The sequence below is a fragment of the Hyperolius riggenbachi genome, chromosome 1 (genome assembly GCF_040937935.1).
Source record: "Hyperolius riggenbachi isolate aHypRig1 chromosome 1, aHypRig1.pri, whole genome shotgun sequence".
Classification (NCBI taxonomy): domain Eukaryota; kingdom Metazoa; phylum Chordata; class Amphibia; order Anura; family Hyperoliidae; genus Hyperolius; species Hyperolius riggenbachi.
This window is the reverse complement of record NC_090646.1, coordinates 570,784,052-570,796,551: the sequence shown is the minus strand read 5'-3', so window position 1 is coordinate 570,796,551 and position 12,500 is coordinate 570,784,052. Positions and strand designations below refer to the sequence as shown.

The 12,500-nt window shown below is 41.5% G+C and overlaps 1 long non-coding RNA gene across 2 annotated transcripts in view; it reads right to left on the bottom strand.

Moving 5' to 3' along the window:
• The window catches only part of LOC137527383 (uncharacterized), a 12,946-nt gene that overhangs the window by 8 nt on the left and 438 nt on the right, over nucleotides 1-12,500 (bottom strand). The window contains exons 1-3 of one of the 2 annotated variants that reach the window (XR_011023170.1): nucleotides 8,569-8,721; nucleotides 6,860-6,905; nucleotides 1-3,551 (exon numbers count right to left, since the gene is read on the bottom strand). The exon at nucleotides 1-3,551 is cut by the window's left edge and continues 8 nt beyond it. This is a non-coding gene — a long non-coding RNA (uncharacterized lncRNA). Of the gene's footprint in view, nucleotides 3,552-6,859; nucleotides 6,906-8,568; nucleotides 8,722-12,500 lie in introns of those variants that run through there. The other variant, XR_011023171.1, reaches the window with a different exon arrangement.

Here is a 12,500-nt window from a genome sequence, read left to right as displayed (position 1 = left end):
CATCATAGGAGTCCTGCTCCCCATCTCCTTTTATTGATGTATAATAGAGGCAGCCAGGATTGCAGTAAACAACAACAAACTTTAGACGGCTACAACTTGCAAATATTATAGAAATGAAAAAAAAAATGACGTCCAGAAACATTATGAGCCCATAACAATAATAACTGCTAAGAACTAATAAATGGCTTAACTGGACTCTCATGTAGTCCACAGTCATTATATAAGCACATCATGTCTTAGGTGAATTATTCTTTGATATGGTGCTTGATGTATGATAACTAGCGAGCACATGTGGATCTCACATTGCATCATGAATGTCATCATGTGTAAATCTATGAATGTTCCTCCATATGGCACTATTCACAGTGCAGGCTTTTCCGGCCAGGGCGGTATTATTTAATTGTATACATTATACAAATCCGTAAACACCACTGAAACTGCAAAACGCCAGGTGTAATAAATGTATGCTATAAGTATATCTTTGTCAGATACACACAACGATCAGAATTCTGCCGCGGTGTACAAATATTAATCTATGAGTGTGCAAGGGTTTTTTTGTTTGTTTGTTTTCTACCATAAGCAATTAGTTTATATATTATTTAATAGAGTGGTATTGTGGAATAAGTGACATTGTTCTAACTATACATGGCACTCAAAAACGTAAAAAAAAAAATGATTATGAAATGAGATGGGCATTGTCCCTGATGCTAGCAGATAGTCAGGTCTGCAATGCTAGGCATACCACGTGTTGTGTAAATATGTTTTTATGGGTCAATTAATTGGTAAACAGCTATTACACAGCTGAATTCAAGGACTTGAGCAGTAAGGTGGTGTGAACAATTATATATAATATATATATATATCCCTGAGTGTGGCTTATACATTATACACCAATATAGTGCATGTGTGTCGCTATTACTTGCAGGAACATATATATATATTCCTGATTGAGATTACATACACTATAGTACGTGTATGCTATTATATACTGAAGGCATGAAACATAGCAGTGCACTACATGTAGCTTATTACACTGAGGCATTATGCTCCACCCACCACACTCAGGCCTAGTGATACCTCAGACTACCACGTATTAGCTGCTGTTTCAGATCTAATCTGTCAGATCAACCAAAAACTACACCTGGCCAGGTAGATGCAACCATCTCATATTTTTGGTAGATTTTGTGGATTTGAAATAAAATGAGTAGATGGGTGTGTGTGATGTCAGCAGAACTAGTATAAGTATTTTTGTAGTGGCTTAATGGACCTGTATAGGTAAAGGGACAGGCACTCAGTTTTTGCTGTCAAGTGTTTATTGTGTACAGTATACTACTAGCTTTTTTCTAAAAATTGTTATGAACCTATATGGGCAAATACTACCACAATTCTGTAATGGTTGGTAGGGCCTAAACCAAGTGGCCATTGGAGCATCACTCCATATAATGCCATCATTGTATTACACTGTGGTATTGTGTTGTGTATACATAAATACTTAGAAAGTGGGAGTAATAACTTTGTGATCTGCCTCTATATACACATAAACAACATTACAGACTGTGCCCTACACCACATGGGGTGTACACCTTACACTGTGATATTATGATGCATGTACATGACATGACAGTGTGCAGAAATTAATCAAGGAACTGGGAGTTATAACGTTGTGGACTGTGTGCATTACACCACAGAACAGTGTGGGACATCAGGATATGTGTAACTGACACCAGAATATGTGCATTAGCCAAACAACGTTGAGCAATTATGTTGTGGTTTATTGCTACATGTATATTTTATAATGTGGGTTAGACTGCCTGTATGCAGGAGTGTGAGATCTCACAGCTGGGAGTCATAATGTAGTCTTTGGTGCTTGTATTTACAAACGAGCATTACTGATTGTACATAACACCGTGGAACCCATATATAATGTATACTGTGGCATACAGTTAATGGGCCTATGACACCATAATGCAAGGGCAACACTACAAGCTGGGAGGTATGCCTAGTACACACCATACAATTTTCTGTAAGATTTTGTGTTAGATTTACCTGCCAGATAGATAATTTCCAACATGTTGGAAATTATCTATCTAACCATCTATCTGCCCAGCAATTAGGCATTGTTCTACTCAGCAGGAGATAACCAGAAGACAATGCACCAGAGATAATGACCAGTCTCTACCAGTACTTTACATAAAATAATTTAATTGCAGAAAAACTTACAGAATATCTAACAAAAAATTGTATGGTGTGTACTAGGCATAACTATGTTCTGGCCTTGTGGGCCTTTGCTTACACTTATTATGCAAACTGCATGTGTGTTTTATTACCTTGGCAAATAGGTTTTACTCATAATATAGTGACAATTCACACTACTTGAAACATGCCCTGATGGTATTTAGGGCTTACAGCTATATAATGTAAATATGAATTCTATGTTTAACTCCTGGCAATATTCTCACTTTAATCACCTGCAGGCAGATCCTACATCATAGAAGGTCACTGTAGATTCTGCAGGCAGGCCCAGCCATATGTCAACTGAAGAGTCAAACAAACTCAACCATCAGTACTTTATAATGCTCAGCATTGAACGTTGCATGTATACATTACCATCCAATGTCCATGTGGGCTTTGCATCACTGAAATCCGTGTATAAACACTGGAGTGCACAATGCTCCCAGCATGAGGGATCTATCATCACATCTATATACATATAGGTCTAGTTTATGGTCCAGTCTGTGATTGGCTCAGTCTGTATCCAGCAGCAGCAGCAGTCCCTGTGTGGATTTTACATTCCTGAACGGTGTGATGTTCTGGAAGGAGTTTTTACTTTCGGTTATCTAGCTTTATGAAAACCGATAAACTCATACAGCTAGATAACCAAAGATAACAACCACTTCTCGTTCACACGGTGTCCAGTGTCCACCACCATCCACACCCCCCTCGATCATCTCATGAGGCTGCATGGGCTGGTCCCTAGGAGCCGGCGTCTTGTAACAATGATCCCCCGGCCAAACACATCGCTCCTGGGCAGCAATCATCTCCATAACCAACCAAAGAGATCTGTTGCCATTAAAGTTTATCAACCAACTTTCCTCCTGGCGGGTAATTCCCATAGTGATAATCACCCAACGTGAGACGAGAGTAGACCAGCGTCAAGCAACCAAGGTGCCCAGAGCAGCATCCATCCCTATGGCCAGGCCTCTAGTTTGCATTGTAGATTGTTTCGTTCTCACCCAAGACTCCTGGAAGCACTGGGAAGACGTGAAGAAGGCTTGTGCTGTGTGTGCAGTTCAGGAAGAAAATCCCAATTCCAGTCCAAAGTGACAAGATGATTCAATATTCTGATCCTGATCCTCTAGACGTGCCAGGGCTTCTCTCCGCGTTCCCCCCAGTGGTGGTGGTGGTGGCAGCTTGATGGCCAACATCTCGTGCCTGTGTGTGGAGATGTGTGCTTAGGGGGGCAGCTCCTTGCATGTGGAGGGGGGGAAGAGCACGGAGGAGATGCAGCCTTGCTGGCTGGCTGGCTGGCTGGCTTGCTGCTGCCACCGGGTCTGAAAAAAAGGAGAAAAGGGCCATCATTGAAGGGAGGGGGTTGCAGGGGGCCTTTTCATTTGCCCAAAAGAAAAAAAATGTGCACCAGCCCGGCAAGGTCAAAGGTCCCGGACAGCGGGAGACCAAGGTAATGATGATGTCATGAAGAGGAGAAAAAGAGGGAGAGAGACAGAGAGGGTGAGATCTCAAGTACACGGCTATTGCTATGCATGAGTGATCAGCAGCGAGCTGCCCCCTCGCCAGTCGCCATCAGCAGCAGCATCAGCACCAGCGCAGGGACAGCTCCCAGCATCTCTCCAGTCACGCAGCATCAGCACCAGCGCAGGGACAGCTCCCAGCATCTCTCCAGTCACACGGCAAGGCCCTGCCACCCCGGGGGGCCCAAGCAGCACTGCCACCCCTCCCTCCTGCCATCCCTACGGCCAACCCGGAGGTCAGGAGGACCGCATTTCCTGCATTTCTCCTAGATGGACTGAAGACAGGCGGGGGGCATCTGCTTCTTGCTTAAAGCAGGGCCTTGTTTGTTTCAGCCTGGGAATGCAATCTGTGATCCGCAGTGAGTCACTGTGTAATTATTATTACGCTGCCACTTTGCGGTGGGCTCCTGCTTTCAGTGACACTGTCCTAGCTGGGGGCTGCTGCCCTCATCGTGCTCTGGCTCTATCGTCACCATGGCATGATCAGACAGCGCAGCTCGCCCCACTATCTCCACAAATGCTTATTTCTGGGCCAGATCTGGAGGTGGTAGTGTGCATGGACGGTGGTGGGAGGGGGTTGCATGGGCATACTTATAATTCTGCATCATTTCTACCCTGAGCCTGCCGCCGGGTTACGGCTGTGACACAGTTCATGTATCTAAGCTATCTTAATAAAGGTTGTAATAAAATACTGCACACAGTCTACAAGCAGCCGAGTCCTGAATTCCTTGTTCTGTAACACCTGGCCTCTGTGCTGCACAGATCAAACTACAGTCTGCTTATGTAACAATGAGGCTTTGATATTCAACACTGCTGAATGACTCAATATAACATGCATCTGCTCAATGCCTCAATATAACATGCATCTGCTGAATGCCTCAATATAACATGCATCTGCTGAATGCCTCAATAATAACATGCATCTGCTGAATGCCTCAATATAACATGCATCTGCTGAATGCCTCAATATAACATGCATCTGCTGAATGCCTCAATATAACATGCATCTGGCTGAATGCCTCAATATAACATGCATCTGCTGAATGCCTCAATATAACATGCATCTGCTGAATGCCTCAATATAACATGCATCTGCTGAATGCCTCAATATAACATGCATCTGGCTGAATGCCTCAATATAACATGCATCTGCTGAATGCCTCAATATAACATGCATCTGCTGAATGCTTCAATATAACATGCATCTGCTGAATGCCTCAATATAACATGCATCTGCTGAATGCTTCAATATAACAAACATCTGCTGAATGCCTCAATATAACATGCATGTGCTGAATACCTCAATATAACATGCGTCTGCTGAATGCCTCAATATAACATGCATCTGCTGAATACCTCATTACATGCATCTGCTGAATACCTCATTACATGCATCTGCTGAATGCCTCAATATAACACACATCTGCTGAATGCCTCAATATTACATGCATCTGCTAAATGCCTCAGTATAACATGCATCTGCTGAATGCCTCAATATAACATGCATCTGCTGAATGCCTCAATATAACATGCATCTGCTGAATGCCTCAATATGACAAGCATCTGCTGTGCTGTAAAATTGCAAAGGGTCTGCTATCCAACCATATCTATCTATCTATGTATCTACCTACCTATCTATCTATCTATCTATCTATCTATCTATCTATCTATCTATCTATCTCATACATGCCTGCTATTCTGGAACCAAATAGGCCCTCACACATGTAAGTGCATGTTTTTTGAGTTTAACTGACCTGCCCACATTACTCAGCCCATAATATAGAAGATAGATAGATAGATAGATAGATAGATAGATAGATAGATAGATAGATAGATAGATTCATAATTATATACAAATGTAAACATGAACAGTATTTATTGGGTTTGATTCTAACGTCAAATTATTAACCCTAATGTGATATGTCCATTCCAAATACAATCAATGTGACTTCAACAGTGAATGAGAAATATGATTGATTGATTGATTGATTGATTGATTGATTGATGATCCATCGTTAGATACATAGAGCCCACAATTTATACCTATATTCAAGTGCAAGCATTATCAGTATTTATTGAGTTCATTTGCTAAAGTCATACTGTTAATCCTCACATTGTGGTTTGACCATTTCAAATACACACACTGGGACTTCGAGCAGAGGATACTCCACACTAATACATATTCACAAACCTTCTCACAATCTGTAGAATAATTGGAAGCACCCCCCCCCCCCCTCCCTCCTTTGGCTTGTCCTCCATTCGAGCGTGTGAGACTTTGCAGACCAAAACCATGGGCCTTGCAATCTGTGACGTCACACACAGCCCTGCAACAACGCCTTCCGAACAATGCATTCCTACAAAGAGCAGCATAGCCCTCCTTGGTGACTGCAATCTGCAAATTCCCAAGTTCAGCGTGCGAGGATTTTCATGAGAGATGAGTGACTAGTCACCGGTGATTTCAATGGCTCGCCATAGCCAATCTCTTTAAGAAATTTCATATTAAAAACTTCCCCAGTGATATCAGGCAAACGCCTGGGTGCTATCATAGGCCTCTACCCTTTCCTGACGTCATATGAATCCTATAACTTGAGAGGTGATGGCTTATTACTCACACTACCACAGCAACCACCAGCATCAGCATCACATTGTACTTTACCCCATCTATTTACCTCTACAGTCTAGCTATTGATGTAAAAGGTGTATTTTACAGGACAGGGCATGTGTGCCCCAAGGACACTCAGGGTGACTGGTTGGTAGGATAACTACCGGTCTGTGTTATTTGCCATGAACAGAACAAGGATTGGTTAAAATATTTAGGACAGGAGTTGGTTAAAATATTTAGCTTATGCCAAATGTGACCAAAAGGCTGGTGTATATAAAAATAAAAATGACAGCAAGAAAAAAAAAAATTATATATATATATATATATATATATATATATATATATATATATATATATATATATATATATATATATATATATATATATATGCAAATGAAACTGACGAAAATGATACACAGACAGTTTTATGATCATATGTGAGAATATTAGGACACATAGACAAAAGCCTATCTATTTACACTCAAGGTTTGTATATACTTATCTTTACCTCGATATATGCTTCGCAGGTTATTTATCTGTACCCACAGACATATCTGAAATACAATAAAAAGGCATCATCATTTAGCTGAATAATATTGTATGCATCATTAAGTGCACTTTTGCAAAGGAAAATAATAGATTTATCAATACAGAACGTTTTCTATTGCATCTGTTTATTTCAACTATCCAATCAGATTTCAGGAATATACACTTACACCCCTTATACCACTCATTTAGTATTAAAAATGACCACAGGGCTTGTTTTAAAGAGAGTTGTAGTTAATAAGCCCCATTCTCATAGACGAAACTGTAAAAATATGTTTAGCAAATTGCTAGATCACCAATGTCATGATCACTATAAGAAATATTACTAATTCAGCTATACCTACGTATGTAACTTTATTTAAAAACGTATTTGGTAGAATAATTGACAGAATCGTCAAAACGTTACAAGAAATTGCTCAGAAAATCGGGTGATGATATTAAAGGCAGAATCACACCCCGATATCTTATTCCATCGTACTGGAGAAATGATAGGTCCAATATTAGTAGCTCTCTATACATTATACTGTGTCTGAAATAGAAACTGGAATTAAAAGCATTATATATGACAAGTATCTCTTAAAGGTATCATTATGTGCAATTAAAGTACCTATATATCTAAAGTACATTTAAAAGATATATTAATAAAAGCCTATAGTACAATGCAGGGTAAAAAAATGACATACTAGGAGAGAGGGAAAAAAAGGTTTGGATTCAGTGCTGTCAATCATATAGCCCTACCTAATCCCAGCCTCCGCCAACAGAGGGGAGCCAGGCTGGACCAGGCCTGCACTGAAAGCAGACGACATTGAGCTCCAGTCCCCTGGCTGGGGCTCGCCAGCCGTGAACTTGACATTGAGCATGATGGATCAGAAGGGGTCAAGCACGTGTAATTAATATTATAGGTGTATTCTAATAACCTCCCTCATTCATAGAGGGAGGCTGTCTGGAAACCTGAGGCCATCCAATCACACTGTAAACAAAAAGCACGGCGATACAAAACACCAAAGAACGAGCAATACCCTGTAGAATTAAATATTCCAATCAATTCGCGAGATATCGCCATCATCGCTACAAAAATATCGCATCCATTCTGATTCTAGGCGGTGGATCAAAAACTGGCTGGCAGAGTTACTGCTGTTGATGATGGATCCATTTTAATTGGTGCAGCCCAATTTAAGTTTTGGCTCCAGGGCCATGATTGGTGTGCTTAATATGTCATATCAGGTCAGATGATCTGCAGAGCAGTAAAATGGGAATAGTTACTCTGTATTCAGCAGGCCTAATGCACCTCATAGCTCAGGATCCACAAATGCTGATTAGCTGGGTTTTTTCTCCCCCTCTCTTCCTCATTAAACACGTGGTTACCTTGGTAATCACAGCACTTCCTAAAAATCAACTGCATGCCGGATAGCAACCAACAGGTCTGGTGATTACAGGAAGACAATTAAACAGCCAGCTCACAATCCACACTGAAGCCTCCCATAGACAGCTTATCCCAGGCAGGCAGCTTACACTGAGCATTACACACATAGCAACTCCACTGCAAGTTGATAGCCTGTGAAAGTTCAGCTTTCTTTAAGCAAATGTGTAAAGTGAGAAGGTACTTGTCCCCACACTCCCCTGTAGCTACAAAGAGCAGGTATCTGATGAGCATTGAATGGAGCTACTTACATGTGTGAGGAGGACACTTTCACCAAACAAGGAAGAAAGCTGTGCAGAATAAAATATCCCATCTCACCAGTGACAGCCAAATTATCTTCCAGTTCCAGAAGTGGCTCAAAGCGATGAAAAAATGCTGCTTAATCCCATTGTGTATTTTTGTTGTTTTAAGTTCCTGAAGGTCACCCCCCTTTCCAAAATGAGAAAGAGAAATAAAATGGGGGAGGGGGTGCCCCCCTGAGAGATATGCTTAATAACACTGGCTAGAGAGTGAAGTGTTCTAGAGAAGGGGTCTGCAAGTTTTTTGGGGGGGCTGGACAAGGTCTAGTCCAGCCTTCTCTGCCGAGGAGGACGTGCTCTGAAACCCAACCATTTCCCCTCTAATTCTTTTGTTACTGGTGAACTGAGGCCCCATTGTCCAGCCATTGCCACGGTCCTTTGCAGTTCCCACTATACGTCGAGCATGTCACAGATAATGAATTTGCTCCAGCCCCTCTCATAGTCCTCATGTGGCAGACGGAACAAATTTGAAATGTCTGGTCACTAGAAGATCACTCGTTCCTAGACTCCAGCCTACAAGCCCAGCGCATATATTTACAGAGGGGAGCCACTGATTTATTATCGCCTCCTTTGTTATTGTCACTGCTGCCACAGCTATGGCACAGCCAGGCACCATTGATATTATTATTATTATTATTATTATTATTATTATTATTATTATTATTATTATTATTATTATTATTACATCCATAGACCATGCAATGGATGAAGTACTAATTAATGTACAGTGGATGGATGGGGTGGGGGGAGGGAAGGGGTTATTCCCCCCTCCGGTGCCATTGATGTAGTAAAGTAGGAGCAGTAACTTGCAGGGATGGTTGGTGAGCGTGGCGAGGAGATGCGCGGAGACCTGTCCATGGGAGAAAATGACAAGCAGGAAGGAGGGGGGGGGCATGACTGGAGCAAATTTAAATTGGCTTCAAGATTGTGACTGTTAATGAGAAGTGAAGGGAGGCGATAATGAGGGAGACTGGCAGAGAAGAGGAAGGCAATATGAGGGGGAAAGACCAAAAGCGTGACAGAGGGGCAAGTTCATGGGAGACAGGCGGATACACTGGCATAGTGCCTTAGAGGACACTGGCCCATCAGCCGTCTGCTGTGACCCCATCCTATATATGTATATATATATATATATATATATATATATATATATATATATATATATATATATATATATATATATATATATATATATATATATATATATATACATACACACACATTACATATGATGTGTAATATATATATATATATATATATATATATATATATATATATATATATATATATATATATATATATATATATATATATATATATATATGCTTCCCTGCCCCCTCCTTCAGTCTCCCCTCTCTTTCTCCCTCTCTTCATCTCTCTATCTCTATCTGTATCCCTCTACCACCACTGCCTCCCTCCCTACCCCCCCCCCCCCCCCCCTCTACCTATCTCTATTTCGCTCTGCCTCATCCCTCTCTTCATATTCCTCCCCCCGTCTGTCCCAGTTTTCATCATTTCTCTTTCTCCATAATTGTATTTACCTATCATTCATTATCTATCTATCTATCTATCTATCTATCTATCTATCTATCTATCTAACTATCTCTCTACCTGTCTAAAGTTCAGAGCAAACCAACGATCTATCTGTGAATATCCCTTTAATAATGCAATTTGCACGTGAATATAAAATATACAGACATATACACAAAGCAATATTACATGTGTTAGGAGGACACTGCAGCGTGTGAGCCGCATACCCAGGTAACCACAGCTGAAAATTGTCCCATCTTTCTGATACACACACGTTTTGTTAATTTGTTGTTATTATGTAGCAATTACAAAGTACAGATTTTCCCTTGTGAATTGACACACACACACACACACACACACACACACACACACACACACACACACACACACACACACACACACACACACACACACAGACAGATATATATATATATATATATATATATATATATATATATATATATATAAGCCAATGTGCATTTTCTCAACCACAACATCGCATGATCTTCTCCCCACACTGTTCCCGGGGGTGGCTGGGCGACTCTCCTTGCTTAGGCCTCTTATAATGCAGGGAAAATGAATTTCCACATTGAAATGGTTTAACCCGTTGTGGGGCGGCCAGAGAGGCATCACTGATGAGCAGTAGCAGGAGTGAGATGTGCATCATAAGCACACAGGGAAACAACAGCCTCCTGCTCCAGGCACGCCCTCTTCATTATCATACACAGAAAGCTGCCTGTATACCTGGCTTGCTGCTGCACCCCCTCACCCCCTGGCTGCTCTGTGTGTGTTACATGTGTGATGCCACCACCACCATCCTCCCATGTGAGAGCAGCACATACATGACACATGCACAGAGCAGTGTGTTGGTGGCTGTGGTGCTCCCAGTGCTGCTCTCTCCTTCCTTCCCTCCCTCCCTCCCTGGCTGCCTGTGACAGAGCCGGGCTGAGTGGCAGAGCTCTGCCTCCTCTCTGCCAGCGCCACTCTCTGCTCCTCCAGCAGGGTCACGTCCACTGACGTCACCCGCCTGCTCCAGCACGCCTGGGCTACATTTACATACATCAAGGAAATTAGGGCATTAAAAATATATGCTAATCCGGCTCAGCACTGGATCCGGGCTCCCCACCCTTTTCATTATAGCAAATGTTGATTTTTCTTTTTCTTTTTTTTTTTTCTTAAAGCTTTTTTAGAAAAAGGAAGGAAGAGGAAGCAAAATCCCAAGATGAAACAAATGCAGTGTTGCTGGGAGAGGATGGCTGAAGCTCAGGCTATGGGGCTGGAGACACGTCCTATGAATAATAACAGCGACATTCCTTTCTCCTGCTCCCGTTGGCTCCAGACTCTATTATGTTTAAATACTGATGCATATGTAAAGGTATATTTGCATTTTTCTCTTTCCTCCATTCCTTTGGTTTTTTTTTTTTATATTGACATCGACCATACATTAAAAATCTATACATATATCAAGCCATTTCAAGCCCTCTGTTTTAGCATTTAGCTTCTTTGTGTGAGCGGTATTTGCAGGTCCAGGTTAGTCATTTCTATAGAAGGCATGTCCCCTACCTGTCATACCTGATTTTGTCATTAATTAGTCACATTGGACGTAGATCGCTTATCTAGAGACGATCTGGATTGTAGCAATTATGCCATCATGTTGATTTTGCCCAGATAACGTTTAATCTGCTTTATTTTATATGTAAATTTAAAAATAAATATTCTGCATATTGAACCGCTATTGTAATTCATTCTAATCACTGTATATTTAAAAAAAATAATTCACCAGCATAAATGTTTTAATGTGCTGTGTGTTAAGAATGAAGTATGATGCCATGTACAGCCTATGCGTAGTTTGAATAAAAAAATGTTTTTCGTATCGACAAAGGACTTGTGTTTGAGGCGGCCAGGTACATAGCACATAAAGGCCTGCATGCACTTATCGCTTAATGATTGGTCAATGCCTTGTGTCGATTGCAATCACTGACGACCTTATGATGGGAATAGTAAGAAAAAAAAATCCGAGAGGGAAGCGTAAGGCTGCACATGCAGATGAGATGGGGGATTCACCGAGGCAGCACCTGTACGCTGGCCGCAACGTGTTCCCTCCCGTGCACCGCTATGCAAATGGCCATGCATATGTATATATGGGACAGTGATTATCAGCCAATGCTAATGAGCTGCACTGTATGCAGGATATGAAAGAGCACCAATACAATATCTCCCCAGCACCCTCTCACCCTCCCCACTCAGCCTAACACTCACAATTCTTCATATTCAAAGTCAGAAAAGTCCTAAGATGTAATGTGGCAATTGTCTCTCGTGCTGTACTTGTGTTACCTTGATGTTCATGTATACTT